General features: G+C 40.3%; 1 protein-coding gene across 4 annotated transcripts in view; it reads right to left on the bottom strand.

Moving 5' to 3' along the window:
* Positions 1-19,072, bottom strand: part of tspan9a (tetraspanin 9a) — a 133,512-nt gene that overhangs the window by 105,060 nt on the left and 9,380 nt on the right. For all 4 annotated transcript variants that reach the window (XM_041254352.1, XM_041254353.1, XM_041254354.1 and 1 more), the window contains exon 2: positions 8,519-8,569. The gene's annotated coding sequence lies outside the window, so the exon portion shown is untranslated. The remainder of the gene's footprint in view (positions 1-8,518; positions 8,570-19,072) is intronic.

Raw genomic sequence — 19,072 nt, 5'->3', positions numbered from 1 at the left:
GGGGGGAGGTCGCGGACTCAGCGCAGGGGTCTGGCTCGGCTGCCTCTGCTCGGGACTGACCTGACCCCGAGTTGGAAGCCATTGGAGCTGATTTCTCAGCTCGCTCCCGTGACTTCCGACTCGAGCAAGGGTGTGACGATGTGCTGGGCAGGCTCTTTGACCAAGCAGCGGTGGCTAATGGTCGGGTGGTCGAGCCCAGACGCGCCGCCATGTACCCCCACTTTGAAATTGATCGAGACCTGCTGTACAGTGTTGATAAATTACCTCAGACCGGTGAAGTGCGTCATCTGTTGCTCATTCCTCAGCCCTTTAAGGAGGATTTGTTGCAGCTGGCTCATGCTATTCCCCTGTCTGGTCATTTGGGAAGGGATAAAACTAAAGCAAGGCTTGTGTCACGGTTCTTCTGGCTGGGGCTGGATGGCGATGTCAAGCGGTTTTGTGAGTGTTGTGGGGAATGTCAAAAGGCCAGCCCTAGAGCCGTTCCACAAGCCCCACTGGTGCCTTTGCCCCTAGTGGAAGCTCCATTTGAGCGTATTGGGATGGACATAGTTGGGCCACTAGAGAGGAGCACGGCAGGATACACCCACCTACTTGTCATTCTGGATTACGCTATGCGTTATCCAGAGGGTATTCCCCTCCTATCTATGTCCGCTAAGTCTGTTGCCAACAAGCTTGTTAAGGTTTTCTCCCGGGTGGGAATTTCCAAGGAGATACTAACCGATCAAGGCACCAATTTTATGTAACGGCTAATCCGCGGAACATGTAAGCTTTTGGGAATTAAGACCATTAGGACCTCAGTGTTTCATCCTCAGACCGACGGTTTGGTGGAACGCTTTAATAAGACCCTTAAGAACATGTTGCCCAGGTTTATTCGTAGTGATGTGCGTTACTGGGACCAGCTGATTCTTCCCCTTCTCTTTGCGATCAGAGAGGTTCCCCAGGCTTCCACAGGGTTTTCACCATTCGAGCTCCTGTATGGGCGGAGACCCCGGGGCGTGCTCGATCTGGTCAGAGAGATGTGGGAGGAGCAGCAGGACAATTTGACCAATACCGTCCGGTATGTGTTGGACCTGCGCAAGCGTCTTGAGTCTGTTGGGAAATGGGCGCATGACAATTTGCAGTAGGCACAGCACAGACAGGAGACACAATATAACCGAGGAGCCTGGTTGCGCACATTTCAGCTGGGGGATAAGGTACTTCTGTTATTACCCAGTTCTGAGTAGAAACTCTTGGCTAAGTGGCAAGGACCCTTTGAGGTTACACGCGAGGTTGGGAAGGTGGACTATGAGATCTGCCAGCCAGAGCGACGGACAGAGAAACACATTTATCATATCAATCTCTTAAAGCCTTTTGCAACCAGAGGCGTTGTTAGTGGCGCATGCAGATGACGTCACAGACCTGGGACCTGATCTTTCTGTGTTGGCAAGAAAAGGATCGGTACAGATTGCTGAGAATCTGACACCAACGCAGAAATGTCAGGCTCACGGTCTGGTGGCGTGACATTGATATTGAGCCGAGGGCGCTAGTTCGCCAGAGGCTGTACTGTATACCTGAGCATAAAAGACAGGTAATAAAAGCGGAAATTGACGAAATGCTGAGACTGGGGGTAATAGAGTCCCAAAGTGACTGGAACAGTCCAATCGTTTTAGTCGATAAGCCAGACGGGTCAAGTCGATTTTGCATTGATTTCAGACAAATCAATGAGAAATCGAAATTTGACGCTTATCCAATGCCCCAGGTAGATGAGTTGCTGAAGTGTCTAGGCACAGCTCATTTTATGACGACACTGGATTTAACGAAGGGGTACTGGCAGATACCCCTGACTCCTGAATCTAGAGAGAGGATGGCGTTTTCGACTCCCTTCAGGCTGTACCAATTTAGGACCATGCCCTTTGGGTTGCACGGAACACCCGCCACTTTCCAGCGGATGATGGATCGCATCTTGCGGCCCCATCAGCAGTACACCGCTGCTTACATAGATGACGTGGTTATCCACAGTGAGGATTGGCCGAGTCATCTGTGTAAGGTAGCGGCGGTGCTGCAGTCCTTACGGGAGGCGGGGCTCACTGCAAACCCAAAGAAGTGTGCCATTGGGAAGAGTGAGTCTGAGTATTTGGGGTATCGAGTAGGGGGAGGCAAGATCAGACCGCTAGTTGCTAAGGTGAAAGCCTTGGCTGACTGGCCGATTCCTACAACCAAAACCCAGGTGCGCTCTTTCTTGGGAGTAGCAGGCTATTATAGAAAGTTCATCCTGAGCTTCGCTACGCTCGCTGCTCCCTTGACAGACCTCACCCGGAAGGCTGCCCCAAATACGGTTCAGTGGACGGAGTCGTGCCAGAGGGCCTTTCTCGCCTTGAAGCGGAGGCTGTGTAGTAAGCCAGTGCTATGCAGCCCGGATTTTGGTAAGAGGTTCACCCTGCAGACAGATGTGTCAGAGACAGGTCTCGGGGCAGTGTTGTCGCAGGAGGTTCAGGAAAGCGAGCACCCCGTCCTGTATATCAGCAGGAAGCTCCTTCTCCGCAAGAAAAATTATAGCACCATCGAGAAGGAGTGTCTCGCAGTAAAATGGGCAGTCGAGCCACTCCGGTACTACCTCCTGGGGCGACACTTCACCCTGGTTACAGATCATGCCCCCTTAGCATGGCTTCACCGGATGAAAGATAGCAACGCCAGAATCACACGGTGGTACTTGGCCTTGCAGCCCTATGCCTTCAGGGTAGTCCACCGAGCAGGAAAGCTGCATCAAAATGCAGACTTTTTCTCCGGGAAGGCATGGGGGTGTAAGATTTTCGAATGAACCGGTGGTGTCATTCTGAGGGAAAGCAGGGAGAGATCTGTGATGACTCTGCTGGCGTGTTCACGGGCTGCAGGAAGAGGGCGGCAGTCGTCCAACAACCGCCTGCGAGTCATGGCAGTGACACGGGGAGGTGGGAAAGTGGGTGTGTGGACTTCCCCCTCTCTGAATGGCTGAGAGGAGAATCTTGGGAGATTGTTGGTCCTATAAAATAACGCTCTGCTGTTTCCTCAGGTCTGCCCTTATATATGCGCTGAGAGTGCGGAAACGCTGGTCGCGGACCGAGAACCAGCCGGGAGAGAAAAAAGACACGAAAGTGTCACAGTGAGACAGTGAGAGCAGGGAACCCTTGGGCAGACCCCTTACAAGTATAACAGAGCAGGCTAGGTAGCCGGCAGCATAGGACGGAGATCTGGGTCACACGGGCAGTGGCGACCGGGATATTGCTGCAGAGTGCAGCACCTTTTATTTGTAGTTTTGTTATTGTGTTATTTTTTCCCTTGTTATTTTTGCCTTCTGTTTTCATTTATTTCTTTGAGCACCTGCAAGGGCGCCGGTGTTGTGTACCATCGCTTGGTATGCCCGTGGTTCTGTTTACCATCGTTGGTAAATCAGACCACGGACCCACAGCGCCATCTGCGGGATAAACTTAAAAATAGCACCAGAGAATAAAACTGGGCACCTGTGCGGTGTTGCCAAATCCACCTGTCTGCCTCCTGTGTCAGGGACTTACCCACCACCCTTCCACAACTGCATATAAAATAAATATAAAAACCAGTATCTGTAAACAATAACATTGTATGTAATACATTATGCATTTTAATATCATTTACACGACTCGTGTTTATTCCAGACATAACAGCACAAACCACAGAGAAACACCATTTGTTAAAACTTGTGATCGTTTACTTTCAAGTTTTGAAATCCAAAAAATATATAAAAAATAGGCTACTTTGAAATCAGGACAACCGTTTATAAACAGGTGCTGTAGGTCGCATAGTTAATACATTAATTGTTTAAAGATTGTTTTAACTGCGCATGTCAAAGACGTTTTTAATGAAAACAAACTATAATTGATTATACACATCACAAAGAAATCATGCCGTCCTGTCGAAAAAGTTAGTAAATGATTGAAAAAGGCAGCCGACAACTGCTGTGAGTACACATCACTTGTATTTTACCTGAGACACAATTCTATTATATTATATGTTTCGACCTGTAACAATATCTTTACCACAAGTTTTCTCTCACTCATGGGTGTAAATATAGCAACTGTAGGAGGTAAATGTACTTCTTTCTCTGAGACACATGGGGAAAGACCCGGTAATCACAATATTAATTGCTTCTCTCCATAGTTTGTGAATGCCACCACCTAATGGTCTGATGTGTTAAATTACAGTGAACAAGGGAAATTGGGTACATTAAGCTGAGTGCATCATCTGGCCTTTTCCTATAACTAAAAGTACATTTTCAGGAGACCGTTCTGTTGCAATGGTTGTTTATTTCAGCACAAGTTCTTTACAATATATTCTGAACAATTCAAAGTTCAACTGCAGCCTTTCATGACAGAGTCCACAGACTGCTTTTGAAAAGCCCCTAGCCCCTTTCAAAATTTTCACCTTTTGTTGCCTTATAGCCTGGAATTAAAATGCTTTTGTGTTTTTTTTTTTTCATTTCTCTACACGTTCTACCACACAACTTCCAAGTGAAAACAAATTCTAGAAATTTGTAGAAAAATAACTAAAAATAAAAAAAAACTGAAATAGCTTGGTTGGATAAGTGTCCACCCTCCTTGTAAAAGCAATCCTAAATGAGCTCAGGTGTAACCAGTTTCCTTCAAAATCACACACCAAGTTAAGTGGCCTCCACCTGTGTTAAATTGCAGTGATTCACATGATTTCAGGATAAATTCAGCAGTTCCTGTAGATTCACTCTGCTGGGTAATGCATTTCAAAGCAAAGACTCAACCATGAGGAGCCCCAAGGCGCTTTCAAAAGAACTCTGTTGTTGAAAGGCACAGATCAGGGGATGGGTATAAAAAATATCAAAGGCCTTGAATATCCCTTGGAGCATGCTCAAGACGATTATTAAGAAGTGGAAGGTGTATGGTACCACCAAGACCCTGCCTAAATCAGGCCGTCCCTCCAAACTGGATGACTGAGCAAGAAGGAGTCTGATCAGAGAGGCTACCAAGAGGCCAATGGCAATTTTGCAAGAGCTACAGGCTTTCATGGCCAAGACTGGTTAAAGTGTGCATCTGACAACAGTATCCCAAGCATTCCATAAATCTGGCCCATATGGTAGGGTTGCAAGAAGGAAGCCATTACTCAAAAAACCCACCTTGAATCCCGTTTTAAGTAAGGAAAAAAACACTTTTGATTTGATTTTGAGATTCTGTAACCATGTGGCAAAATTTTGGCAGAGCATTATGTTTGGCGCAAACCCAACACATCACCTAAAAACCAAACACAGCACATCACCTAAAGAACACCATCCCTACTGTGAAGCATGGTTGTGGCAGCATCATGTTATGGGGATGTTTCTCATCGGCAGAAACTGGGGCACTTGTCAGGATAGAAGGGAAAATGAATGGAGCAAAGTACAGAGAGGTCCTTGAGGAAAACCTGCTGCCCTCTGCAAGAAAGCTGAAACTGTGACGGAACTTCACCTTTCAGCATGACAATGATCCAAAGCTACACTGGAGTGGCTAAGGAACAAAAAGAAAAATGCCCCTGAGTGTGCAAAGTTGGTAGAGACCTATCCCAACAGACTCACAGCTGTAATTGCGGCCAAAGGTGCTTCCACCAAGTATTAACTCAGGGGGGTGGAGACTTATCCCATTATGATCTTTCAGTTTTGTATTTTTAATATATAATTTTTTTCTCAATAAAATCTTTTCCTCTTAACAGGGTGGAGTACGTTTTGTAGGTAAGTGGAAAAAAATCCTCATTTAAATGCATGAAACTCTTGAGGCACTGACACAACAAAATGTGAAAAAAATTCAAAGGGGTGTAGACTTTCTATAGGCACTTATATATCTTACACACACACACACTTGTAGTCAAAAGTTTACATACCCCAATGGAAATATATTATTTTTAAGAATTTCTCAAAAACAAATAATTTTTGGAAAAGTATTGTCTACAAGGTGCTAGAAATTTCAATATGACAATGCACAACCTAATTCTAGAAAAGTCTAGAAAATGCTGGATTGTAGGCGAACATCTTCTTGAGAGTAAAAAAGGGTTAGGTATAGGATGAGTGCTGTCATTACCAATAAGTCAATGTGGGAAAAAGTAAAGAGCTATCTGAAGGGCCCAGACAGAAAATTATGTAATGTCATAAAGCTGGAGAAGGATACAGGAAGATTTACAAGTATTTGAGTATCCCAATTTCAACTACTGTTTCTATTATCAAGAAGTACAAGACTCATGCTACTGTCACAATGCTACCTCGGTTTGGAAGAAAGAAGGTTCTTTCACCAAGAAAAAGTAAAAGAATTGTGAGGAAGGTTAATAATCCGAGATTGACTGCCAAAGATATCCAAAGTGAACTGGTTGCAAATGGGACTGGGGTATCCATTTCAACCATAGGTCGAGTATTGCATGGTGAAGGTCCCAATGGTTGCAGGCCAAGGAAAAAGCCACTCTTAGGAAAATGTCATAAGGACAATCACCCAAAGTTTGCAAAACGGCACCTGAATGATGGATATGAGTCAAAGGTCTAGCTGTTTGGTCATGCTGAAAGCCGTTACGTTTGTAGAAAATATGGTGAGGCGTGCAAAGAAAAGAACACCATCCCTACTGTCAAGCGTAGAGGAGGCAATATCCTTCTAAGATGTTGTTTTGATATGATATGATATATGATGTGATTAATAACTTGTGCTAAAGAACATCCTTAGCAAGTTTCATCACACTAGGACAAGAGGTTATCTAGATATATGCTAAAAACACTGATATGTACTGTTAGAGACACAAAGAGCCTTATTATCATCTGAACAATGGCAACAGACCCAACACAAATCAGATCAACTGAACTGATCCCCCTGTTTACGGACTTAACTGAAATCCATTATACATGGGTGCAAGTTTGGCATTATGGCGCTAGAATCTAGTATCTAAGTAACTTTAAAGTATGGTGCCATGTTGCACTTGATTTATTTATTGTGTTGTGTGGGAAGGCTCTCTGGTGCTAAACTTTTAAAACAGTTTAGAACCAATTTTCAAAACAATTTGCACACCTGATAGCAGCCACACATTTTAGTAGCCTATTAATACATTGAAACCAATATAACATTTTTTTTCTTGGCCGGAGTTGTAATTGGTTATTTCTGCAAAATAAAATTTTATTTATTTATTTTTGTCAGAAATAGTCAGCAAGTGAAATAAGCACTTTGGAAAAGTAACAAATAATCAACCAAGCAACTATCTGGAAACACTGCTAGCAAAGCTTATTACATTATTATAAATAAACAGATCCATGGCAGTGGAGGCATTTGTAAAGACTTCAGATAAACACATCCTTATAGCTAATTTCTTGCACATGACCTATGATACATTTACAGTATGCCCATATATGTATGTGTGTGTGTGTGCCCAGACATAGTTTCATCAAACTCTGTACAAATGATGCCGATATAGCCCACAAGACAGCCCAGCCTATCAGAGAGAGCACTCATGTACTGTCAACAGAAAGTGTGTAAGGGAATTCCCATGCCAAGTTTCATCAAAAGTGGAGTGGTTTTCAGGGCAGTCAAATCCACTTAATACCACTCCTGTTGATGCCTCCCTATATAAACATCAGTATATTGAAATGTCCCTGACAGAATATAAAGGGAGTCAACGGGGACAACCTCCTGAAAATCTCCTTTTACAGATTGCCAGTTCTTCCAGTACTAAGCTACAGTTACCCTTTACAGTGTAGACACTAGTTTGACTTGCCACACAACTCATAAAGCCACTCTCAGCCAAACAAGACGTAATATTACAGAGGCTTCCAGTATGACTTACTTTGTGTACCAACAAAACCTCTAAAGACATGAATAACACTATTAACGATGTTATTTTTATTATAAATAAATTAAAATATAAGATTTGTCTTAACTTTGCTTTACAGTCCTATTGCTCATCCAAAGTGCAATAAGAGACAGGGTCAACTGTACATATAAACCTTTAAACCATTTAACTAATTGTCATCCATAACTACACAATACTGCTGAATTCAGAAATACTAAAATAAACTTAAAATCAATGACAACAGTTTGGACTATGAAGCCTTTTTTCAATACACCGCAATACAAACTGCATAGCAGAACAGCATTCTCTTGGATCTAGACATATAAACTGGTTTACTGCACGATTGTTTTCAAAGAATGAGATGCCTCTAATTGCATCTGCTGAAATCATTACTCAGAATAGCAGTTATTTTTTCAGATATGTCAAGCGCAGTGCTTTCAGAAGTGGGAAATCTGAGCTGATCTTATTTAGGAAGTACGTGATGTGCTGCTACAGTGCTCGGTGAAATTAGAACATGATTTGCATGTATTGGGGTTACTGTACTGTATGTGTGCCAGCTTAGCTAGTGGAGCAGCTGTCTCAGCCTTACCTATTAATTTACTAGACATATCTAGGATGTGCCTCCTTACAATGTCACTCAATATAAAAAAAGAAAGCTGTGAACAAACTTCTCAAACCTTCAAAGTAACATGGGCTTGTAATCCCTTACCTGTGTTCTCTGAACGATCAGGTGATTGTAGCTGCACTGTATGGGGTTCTCCTGCAATATAAGCACACAGTGATGGTTACAGTAACAATTTTGAACCTGTTCCAGTTAACAATGTACAAGGGCTGCTGGCATTTGTTTTCTGGGATCTGTAACTCAATTAACAGGCAAAGCAAAAACCTTAGAATTCAACTAATTAATAACAGGGTTTCAAAAGAGAATACTAAATTGACTTTTGATAATATAGTATTTTTATGGAATAGTGTGTGTATAATATATATATATATATATATATATATATATATATAATATATATATATATATACACACACACACACACACACACACACACACACACACACACACATATATATATATATATATATATATATATATATATATATATATATATATATATATATATATATATATATATAACACACACACATATTTTATACATTAGCATTCTGTTTTTCATAAAATGTGCATTTGAACAGGGCCTCTGATTCAACACATGAAACATCTGTATTTTCATTTTTTTCCAGCTTTTTTTTTTTATCTTGGAAACAAGTCAGAGCTGCTTGCTGCCTTTCAACACTTGACTACTTTACACCCCAGTGCATCAAGAGGATTCTAAGAGCTCTGGCAGTTCTGCAAAGGCAACAAACATATTGAGAGAAAGTTGAAGAGAAGAGTAGTTGAGGGCTCAGAGACGCTTACAGTCAAAGGGGAAGAAAAGTTCAGAGTTTTCGTCAATGGTTCTTCTTCGAGATCTAAAAAGAACATACTTATAAACTGGTAAATATTTAAGTTTAAAAAAAAAAAATTATAAGTCTATGATTAAAATAGAAGTTCTGTAGAAAATATGTTAAAACCTCATAGCTATAATATTTGGAAACTTTTAAAGCAGTGACCTTGAATGGTCCTTCCAATTTCACTGCAGCTTCCTGGCTGCAGTAAAACTATAAATATGGAGGTGATATTACTAAAGAACACAACCCTTAAAAATAATGTCCTTTCCTACAGCATATGTGGTTCAATAATCTGCAGCACTATAGTTTCCCCCTACTGGTTAGAATGCACTCTAACGTCTCTCTATCAAAAAAAAGCAGTAGGCTGTCAGGGAGTGCAATTATCAATCTTAAGTTCTTGACATATTTTCGATTCAACTTATCAAAAATCCAGTTTACGTTTCCACCAGGCACAGACTCGCTGACTCAGATTGGGGTAAAATTACAGGCATTATTGTAGAGTATTTTTTAACATTAGGTAGGAGGATCATGTTTACAATTAGGCATGCTTAAAATTCAAAATGTAGAGCACACAACATATTTACTGACTGGTGAAATACAATTCAAAGTTGCTGCTGTCCACTGTTTTGATTTTCACAAACTCACAAAACAAACATTAAACTTTAAACACACTGTTTTGCATCCTAAGTGGAAAGAAGGTATTAATTACCAAGGAAAACAACCACCAATTGAGCCACATCAGCTAGCTTCCAGTAGGGTCCTGCCCCTCCATCCTGTTGTACAGCTAAGAATGACTCAGGCTTGCAGCAGCTGACTTTCACAAACACTGTCAGGTGCTGAGCAGGAATTACAATCTAGGCAGTGCTGACCCATGCAATCTAATCATTCTTGCAGCTAACAGGGAGGGCTAGGAGCCTTTTCTTAAGATTAGCCAATGCAAAAAACTGTAAGTCAAAGTCTGACTTAGTTTGATATTCATGAAACTGGCTCTAGGCTCTTGTTGGCTTCTTCAACAGCAATTATATTAATAATTGTGAGTTTAACATTGTGAATAGGGCCAACAATCTTAATTTTTAGGGCTGTTTCTCCACGTTGTGATTGAACACCTTTCTACTCGTACTCTGATGACAGCAAGGTCCTAAGAAAGATTACGTGATGTGATTTTCTCATGCCAGGAAGGCAGAAATTATTTGCAGCCACAGCAGATCATGACCTGTTGTTAAGCTATGACAGACGCTGGCTTCACATACTGTGCAGTGTCAGCAGGCTTCCAGAGGACATGCTTGTGGCAGTCAACTGCTCTGAATCCAAAGCTATGGGAATCAAGCGGTTAACTCCCACCCTCCTCCAGCAACTGTTTCAAAACCATCACAATTTACCTGTTGCTGGCCTTCTGTGTTCTCTCACTGACTTTCATGGTCTGCCTATGAGACAGGAGAGACCAATGGTAACCCTGACCTGTGTACAGGGAAGTAACTATCCCTCTATCACAGGCTCTGGCCATTTGGACATGACGCCGAATGACAGAACAAACTTTCCCACGACCAAATAATAGTCTCAGCTGCTTTACACCAATAGTTGGCATTGGCAGAGACAAAGAGTAATGTAAATTCACAATAGACAGCAATGGAAGACTTTACTGTAGTACAGCTTTAAATAACAGTTAGGAGATAGAACATGAATCTAGTTAGGCCCTGACAGACCCTAAAAAGGGATTTTTTAATCTGAATTTTGCCTGCTCATTATTGTTTGGAGTCCTATACCTAAAAGAAGACTAGCAGACTAATGATCGCCGCTATAATTACTGTCAAAGTGTTAAGCAGTGTTTTAAGTGCTCTACAAGACCAGAGTGATTCAAAGAGGGAGGACTCACTTTCAGAGCCAATACAACCGGCTCAACTGGATCCAAGTGCCCATAACAACATGTTACCATGTTAACTGCAAAGGCAGAGGGATTCAAAGAAATCTAGCAAATTATAAACTGTCCGAAACAAAACACTAAAGCCAAAATGTTTTAATATTTATTATACACATATTATAAGCAATACTGATATGTTTTTACAAAAACGTGTTTTAATGCTTTTCCCCTCCAAGAAATAGGGCATCTGTTTGGGATGGAATTGTGTCTTTATTTTACTATTGTAGATAGCGGGGCTTGAAACCCACCCTAGACCTTCATCCATTCATGGGTTTCAAAAGGTCCCTTGTTTGACCAGGTGCCAGGAGTTTGAACATTAGGCCAATGGGAAGTCTGCTCTGAACTGAATACATGTATCACTGCATGAATACGTCACACCTGACTCTGTAGGTTTACTAATAGGGCTGTTCAAATAGCTACTGTATACGACGGGGTGGTTTTCAATGAAAGACAGGGGAAGCTATAACCAGTCTTTTGTTCAATGCAATCAGTATGTCACGTTTTTATTTTCACAATTGTAAAGGAAATTAATAATTATTTAATAAAACAAAACAAAGAAAGAAAGTGGGATGACTGGAACATTAGTTTGCAGAAGCATTGATCCCTACGAGGAGAGTTAGACTTTTCATATTCACTGGACTCTTATGACACTGACTGACAATATTTTACACCCCCTCAGGAAGTAGCTCTAGGCATTTGCACTGTACGATTCCACTGTCAACCCTGTCCCTGTTGTTTACTTTAAACTGTACCACAGAAAATGATTTATATAATTGTTTCTCAGTTTTAACAATGACGTACAGTACCACGATTGCCTTGGCCAGGCACAGATAAAGGACAAAGCACCCTAATTATACTTCAGTTATACACTGTCATATTGTGTGGCTTACATAGTTATGATACCCAACATAACCATTTTCTAAATAAACTTAACATTTTTAGAGCGCAGTGAATACACTGCTACCTGCAGGATATCCACCACCCTTCAATCTAATGGAAAATTAGGTTTTGATAAATGACATGTAAAGCTTTCCTTCCATGTACAATAAAGGGCAACTTGACATGGGTGTGAAATATCGGTTAACAACTTATTGTCGGTAAGATTCACTTTGCATCATCTTCTGTTTCTGCTAGTCCTAGTGACATATATACACACACACACACACACACACACACACACATATATATATATATATATATTTTTTTTTTAATCTGTGATGCAAACAGCCATTAATAGACTTTAAATTTTCTTTGGCTGTTAATTTGCACCAGTATCAACTAATCTCTAAAAATGTTTTTATAATTGCACTGGTCTTTTTAACGATCAATTGTTTGGCTGCTGATTAAAGTTAATTATGGAAAAAAGTCGCCGTTAGGCAGAATCCACTAGTCACTATAAATACCAGTACTGTAGTTTAATGAGTAGCACATTAAGTTTATAAAATTCTGGAGCCAGTAACATGAGTGCAGAAAGCTTTATAAATTCAGCCCCAAGCAAGTTAATAACTCCAGTATGTTACTGTACAAACTTGTATTCAAGTCAGATCATTTCTCCCCCTACTATTAGAAAGGAGTAAACCAAAGACCTATTACAGCTGCATTTCTGCTACTGGAACCAAACGGTACCTAACTGTCACAGTACAAGAGTATCTATTTTGGACCTACCCCTATCTTGAGACGTTCCAAATTATGAAAACAACTAATAACACTTAACAGCTGTGTCAATCTAGTTTTAGGGGTTATAAAGCTTGTTCAGGAATAATACTGAAAATTTGAGAATTCCAAAATAAATAAAAAAAGACACTGTATAAATATATGTCATGGTCACGTGGGGATGGTTTGGGGGTATTTCTCATTGGAAAAAACAAATGCAAAACAAAGAGTTAATCATAATATTCACCCAAATAGTCATTAGCAGTTGACCTTGTCTATTCAGTAACAGAGGACTTCTCCAAGCGGTCAAACTATCAGAACATGTCTCCCTCTAATTGGAATTCAATTGCTTTAGTAATTGCAATTGGCAAACAGATTGTAATGTTAATACTGTTCCATTACACTGGCCCTAGTTTGCAAGTACAAAGCCTACTTTGCAAGTACACACACCAGGAAGTCAAGAAGATAACAGGGTCTTGCCAGAATGAATCTGTAAGTCATGTTTTAATTTGGTTTAGTTAAAAGTATTTAAATGAAAACATAGTGCCGCAACACAGCACATCTTTAGCCTCCAGGTCATGACTGTAGTTTCCATGGTGATGTGGTGGAGCAACTAACAATGAACCAAACTCAACATATTTAATATAAACTGGATAAACCGGTCTGATGTTCAGTGGCTTCTTTGCTGTGTAACCCCCCATGTTAACCTATGAACTGTAAAATCAGCAATTTAATGCATTTACAAAGTACTCTGTGGGCTCTGGTTCATTGACAGCCTCTTGAAGCAGGAGCACTCAGAAGCAATACATCAAGGACTGCTATGCTGTTCACAGAAAACTCCCCAAATAGAACTGTGCTTGAACACGACGACAAGTGGGCTTTAATGTAGCCTGCATTAACCTGCCATGCGCTTATACTGCTTCGATCCCCAATGCTTTGCCCCTGTTAACCCTGCTGACAGATGTTACATTAAGACATACTGTACAGTAGCCCCATCTCAATAGGGACAAACAAAGGGCTTCATTTTACCTCTTTTTTTTTTTTTTTAAATATACATTCTTCAAGATAAACACAGCAGCTTCATAGGGTAAATCACCTAGGGGGATGTGAAACATTAATCACAGCATTTCCACACTAAAGGCACTGGCTATTCAAGTTCCTGTACACAAATGGCCTACAGCTGTCCACAAGGTTTCATTTTAGCATTGGTAATCATGTCAAATTAACACCACTGATGGATAATTTGACATACTGGATAACCTCCCCATAAGCCAACAAAGCCACTAATAAAATTCCTAATTTACAAGCTCTCAAGCTCAAATCCCAAGCAGTCTGACTGGCACAACTTTCCGCTAGCCTCTTTTAAGGCTGAAGTGTATCACAAAAATAAAACAAAAATAAAACTAAATTCCATTTTAAAATACTGTAGCAACTTTTTAAAATGTAGACATTCAAACAGTATGAAACACTATAGTGCCTCAAAGAAAATGGGGGGGAAACATCCCTCAATCTTCATCCCTCCATCTTCAAAGAGCAGCAAAAATGACTAGTGCCAAAGCTAACCTCAGACCAGTAAAGTGCATCCAGTCCAACTACATTGTAATTCATGTAACCACAACCATTGGTTCTTTTGTTCTTTTTTCCCCCCATAGCTTCTAATCTTTGCTGTTTCACTTAGCCAATGTTTGATTTTGGTTTCTGTGGTAACAGCATGATTTTTTTAGGGTATAGGGCACCATTGCATGAGGACCCCTCTTAGCCAGTCAGACACTGGGGAGATGCGAACTTATCAAGTGTCCAACACATTTGCTCAAAACAACCATTACGACAGAATCATTTAACATATTTAGTTTAAGAATTTGATTAAATAACTCATAGCTCGTCAAAGCAAATTCACAGAGAAATGATTACTCTCTCTTATTTGGTTCTCATTCCAGCTATTTTTAACAAATTACTTTAATGTGTCTTATGCTGAACGTCATGACTTGGTGTGACTCCCTATGTACACAGCTGGCACTGCTGTTTCGAAGCTATTCGTCATTCTTCTAGAAATGCTGCCTCTCCACAAAAAGAGGGACTAATTATAAAGCCTTGCAGATATGGGTCCTTACTACCCTGGAGTCTCTCAAATACTGTGTGTTCAGGTGCCTTCAGTTCAGAAGCTACTCTTCAGTTGTCTGCCAAAGACATATGTAATGTACTGAAAGCTAAATCAAAGAGAGTGTCTTTTTACAACTAAGCAATAGCACCATCTAGCAAACTGAATGATATTTGTTTTGAAGTGGCTGATCACTAGATGGTGTTGACTCTTACTTTTATAAAGTCATTTTAACTGATCTAGACTGGGTTACATTTATCTTTGGCTGCAGCAAAAACACAGAATTTCAAAAAACAAAACACAGGTTTAGAGTAGAAGAACCACTCATCATACAATAGAAGGGCACAGTAAACTTGAAGCTACTTGAAATTTGAAGCTACTTACACCATAGTGAATTGCTGTGCACTGCATGAGCTTCAGCATGTGAACAAAACAAGCTTGGTTTCCAAATACCCCACGCTTGCAGACAAACCGCAACGGATGGACGCAAACCCTATCGTGCCTTGATGTGTTTTATACAGGCATTTCAAAACTCAGATCACATCTGCAATAATTAAAATCCACTTGCAGAGAAGGCTGCCAAACGCACTTGCCAGTCTTGATATATCCACATCCCTCAATGCACTGTAATACCGTTTATCCCCTAAACACAAAGAGGCTGTTTATTAAAGCATAACATTGAATTATTTAAAAAAAGAACTAAGATTTGCAAAAACTAAATCTTATTACTGGAAAATTCATCTGGGTAGAATTGACCACTGGCCCCCCTCCCCTAAACTATTTGCCAACTAACAGCGACTTTCTTTGCTGAATTCATCTGGCATCGACATGACACAATTTCAAACTGCCAAAGCAATTGCAATAACTAACATCATAAACAACGCAAAACATGTCAAAATATCACAATATCAAACAAACCTGACAGGCAGAACAACTTTCTAATAGGATGTTAAACACGTGTTTGGTACTTTGGGAAGATGACAATGCACTGCTGTGTCAGAGTGCTCCGCCCCTGTGTGGATTTTGTGTTATGTGTTGCGTGTGGTGTGTTAATGTTGGTGTATAGATATTGCTGCACGAGATGTAAATGGGTCTGTGTATCACGAATGATTTAAAATATATGGTTGTATTTAGGCACGGTGATTGCACACACTTCACATGCATTTTAAGTATGTAATAGTATGCGAGCACTGGGATTGCACAAATTAGTTTACGTGCTGGGATTCAAGTGAATGATTAATTAGCAATTGAATCCCAGCACAACAGCATATATAGATGCATGCTTCACTCACTCGGGGTTGTGTGTTCAGGATGAAAAAACGGGAGAGAGTGAGGAGAGTAAAATAAAAGAAAATAATAACTGCTACGAGTGCTAAAGCACCAGCACCATACTTGTTTTGTGTTTAGTGTGCGCGCTCCGTTTGTTAGAGTCTGTTTTGTTACTCTGTCTGTTTTGGCCAAGACGCCGTTTTCTTTTTTTGTTTTTGTTTTCTGTTTAAACTTTTTATTTCACAATAAACGCACCGAGCGCTGCAGGGCCTCAGCTTCACCTGCCAGTACTGCCTGTGTGTGTTTCGTTCTGGCCTGACGTCACCCCTACAGCCAGCCTTTTCACAACAGCTTTGTATTCAAATATCAATTTAATAAGACACAGGTTTTAACAGTAAAAGTAGAGAGAGAAAAGTCTGGAAACCCTAACAAGCAACGGTGGGTGCCGCCCTCAAAGCACAAGCTCACTCCTTATTGAAGTATATATTTTTTAGACCGTTTTTGAAAGCTAAATTATTCACTCGTGTTTTGAAATCCCAGACTCATCCCAAATTTACTTTGCTGTCGAGAACCTACTTTCATAGCTTTAGTTTAGCATTCTGCACACAATTACTTCAATTAAATGTAACTCCCTGAGACTACAAGATTCATTTCCACATTGGTAGACCGGTTTGTTTACATTATCCAACTGCACAGAGCCATCTCCCACTCTGCTCATTGTGCCGTGTATGGATGAATTCAGTCAAATGGTAGATTTTGATGTAAAATTTAAATAATAATACATTTAAAAAAAAAAAAAAAAAAAAAAAAAAAAACTCTGCCAACAGGCAATATACAAGTGGCTATCTTTTTGTTTATATATGCTCAAAGAGGAGAGCAGAATAATGACCTGGGTGGCAAATCACAACAACAGTCAACGACGGTCTAGTCTCATCCCTACTTATTATCAGGACTCTGTCAATCAGCAAAACAGTAATTAACTTGAGTACCTCCTGCTAGGTATAAAACTGCTGTTGAGGTAAGGTAATAATAGAAGACTGCCACAAACAACGCCTGTACTGGGGACAGGTGATGTAATCCTCTGATCTCTGGTGGAGTATCAGAGGGAAGAAAATTAACTGAAGAAAATTCAATTCCAAGGGCAAAAGACCAATTGTGTATTCATGGACATACAGCAAAAATACTGCACAGCAGTTCCAGGTTATACTGCAACTATACTACTTCTTGATTAGCCACAGTGTATAGGTAACAAGCTCGAGTGGGTTCTTTTAAACTCATATTAACCAGGAATGGATCAAACTGCTATGCAATGGGAGTCTTATTTCCATCCTGTAAAGAATAAAGAATGATGAATGAGCATTCCCTAAGAACAGAGACTTCTATCTTGTTCTGTCAAAAAGCTAACCACTGTCTCTGTAATGTGCTATTCACTAATAATGTTCTGCCTCTAAGAAACCTACACTGAGACCTTTAGTTCTTACCTCTTATTAGCTTTATTACAGTATTACTGGTTGCCCTTTGTGCCAAGAATATTTTGGTTCTTTCATTTAGGTTATGCAAATATTTGAAATAATAACTAGAACTGCCAGGCAGTTTTACAGCTTCCAAGCTCAGTACCAGTTGGATATTTTGGCAAGCTGTAGCATTGCAGCACAAGTGCCAGCAACAGATTAGTTTTATGAAGCAGTTTCAATTCAAAATATTGCATTAGTTCATTATCTCACGATGCTTTATAACTTTAAACACCATAGTAACCATGACCCTACCTACAGTCAGGAGTTATACGCTAATTTTACATTTAGCCTTAAGGAGAGGTCAAAGGTCACAATCAAGGTATTTTTTTTAATTGCGCATATATCGATGCCTACATATGTTCCATAGTAACCATTAACCTATCTCCAATTTGAAAGGAGTTATAAGCTAGTTTTAATTTGAGTTTAATTCCGAAGATTTTGAAAGGTTTTTAAAGAAATGCGTCAGGTAGCCATCTTGCTTTACACACAAACACTGTTTCTGAAAAAGTCAATTGTATTGAAACAGGGATGATGCTTGTCAACTTTGGAGTTAATCAACTAAACCATGTTCAACTGAAACGGCTTTAAAACTTACATTTCACATGCATAACCACCACTCATATACAGTAAATATGGTTGGGGTAGGAGAAAGCTTTTGTACTCTAGTTTTCCCTTTTCAATCCAAAATCCACAAACTAGCGTGACTGCTTGTAACGGGGTGATGGGCAAGTTCACCCCCACCCAATCACATTCCTCACCTCAGGATGACTGAGGTTTTGGGACTGCAGGAAACAGCAACTTGGTAGTGTTCACAGGCATAAATATTTATTTTGGCACTGGAAGAATACTTCACACAAATTACAAATGACTATAAAAACAGAGAGCTGGCACAATTACCACTTCAAAAAAACAGGAAACAAACAACCATGGTTCTATTTTTTAACAAAATTATCTTTAATTAAACATCCTTTTTAAAATTCCTTTACAAGTACTTGAACTTCCAGAAGTCGCACTTCTTCAATTCAATGACCAAACTCACTGCAGGGAATTCTCTCCCCAAAGCTTAACCTCCTCCCCCAGGGACAAAAGACCCTTTGACCTCCCTTTCTGTTCTCAGTCCCCACACCCCCCATCACTTTATCAGGAATTTCTTTCCCAGGTTCAACATATTACATTTTCCTAAACTTAATTCCACTCCTTGTAACCTGGCAGAACAAGCTCAACTAATCCCCGCACAAAGGATAACAGTGCAGGGCTGTTGCAGCAATAACAATATCGTAGTAAAAATCTGAAAAATGTTGGCCATTATGACCTACACCCACCAGTACATGTGTGTGCATGTTTGGTATACAG

Source organism: Polyodon spathula, chromosome 7 (assembly GCF_017654505.1).
Source record: "Polyodon spathula isolate WHYD16114869_AA chromosome 7, ASM1765450v1, whole genome shotgun sequence".
In the NCBI taxonomy this organism is placed as follows: domain Eukaryota; kingdom Metazoa; phylum Chordata; class Actinopteri; order Acipenseriformes; family Polyodontidae; genus Polyodon; species Polyodon spathula.
Note: the sequence above shows the minus strand (reverse complement) of the source record. Positions and strands in the feature narration are given on the sequence as shown.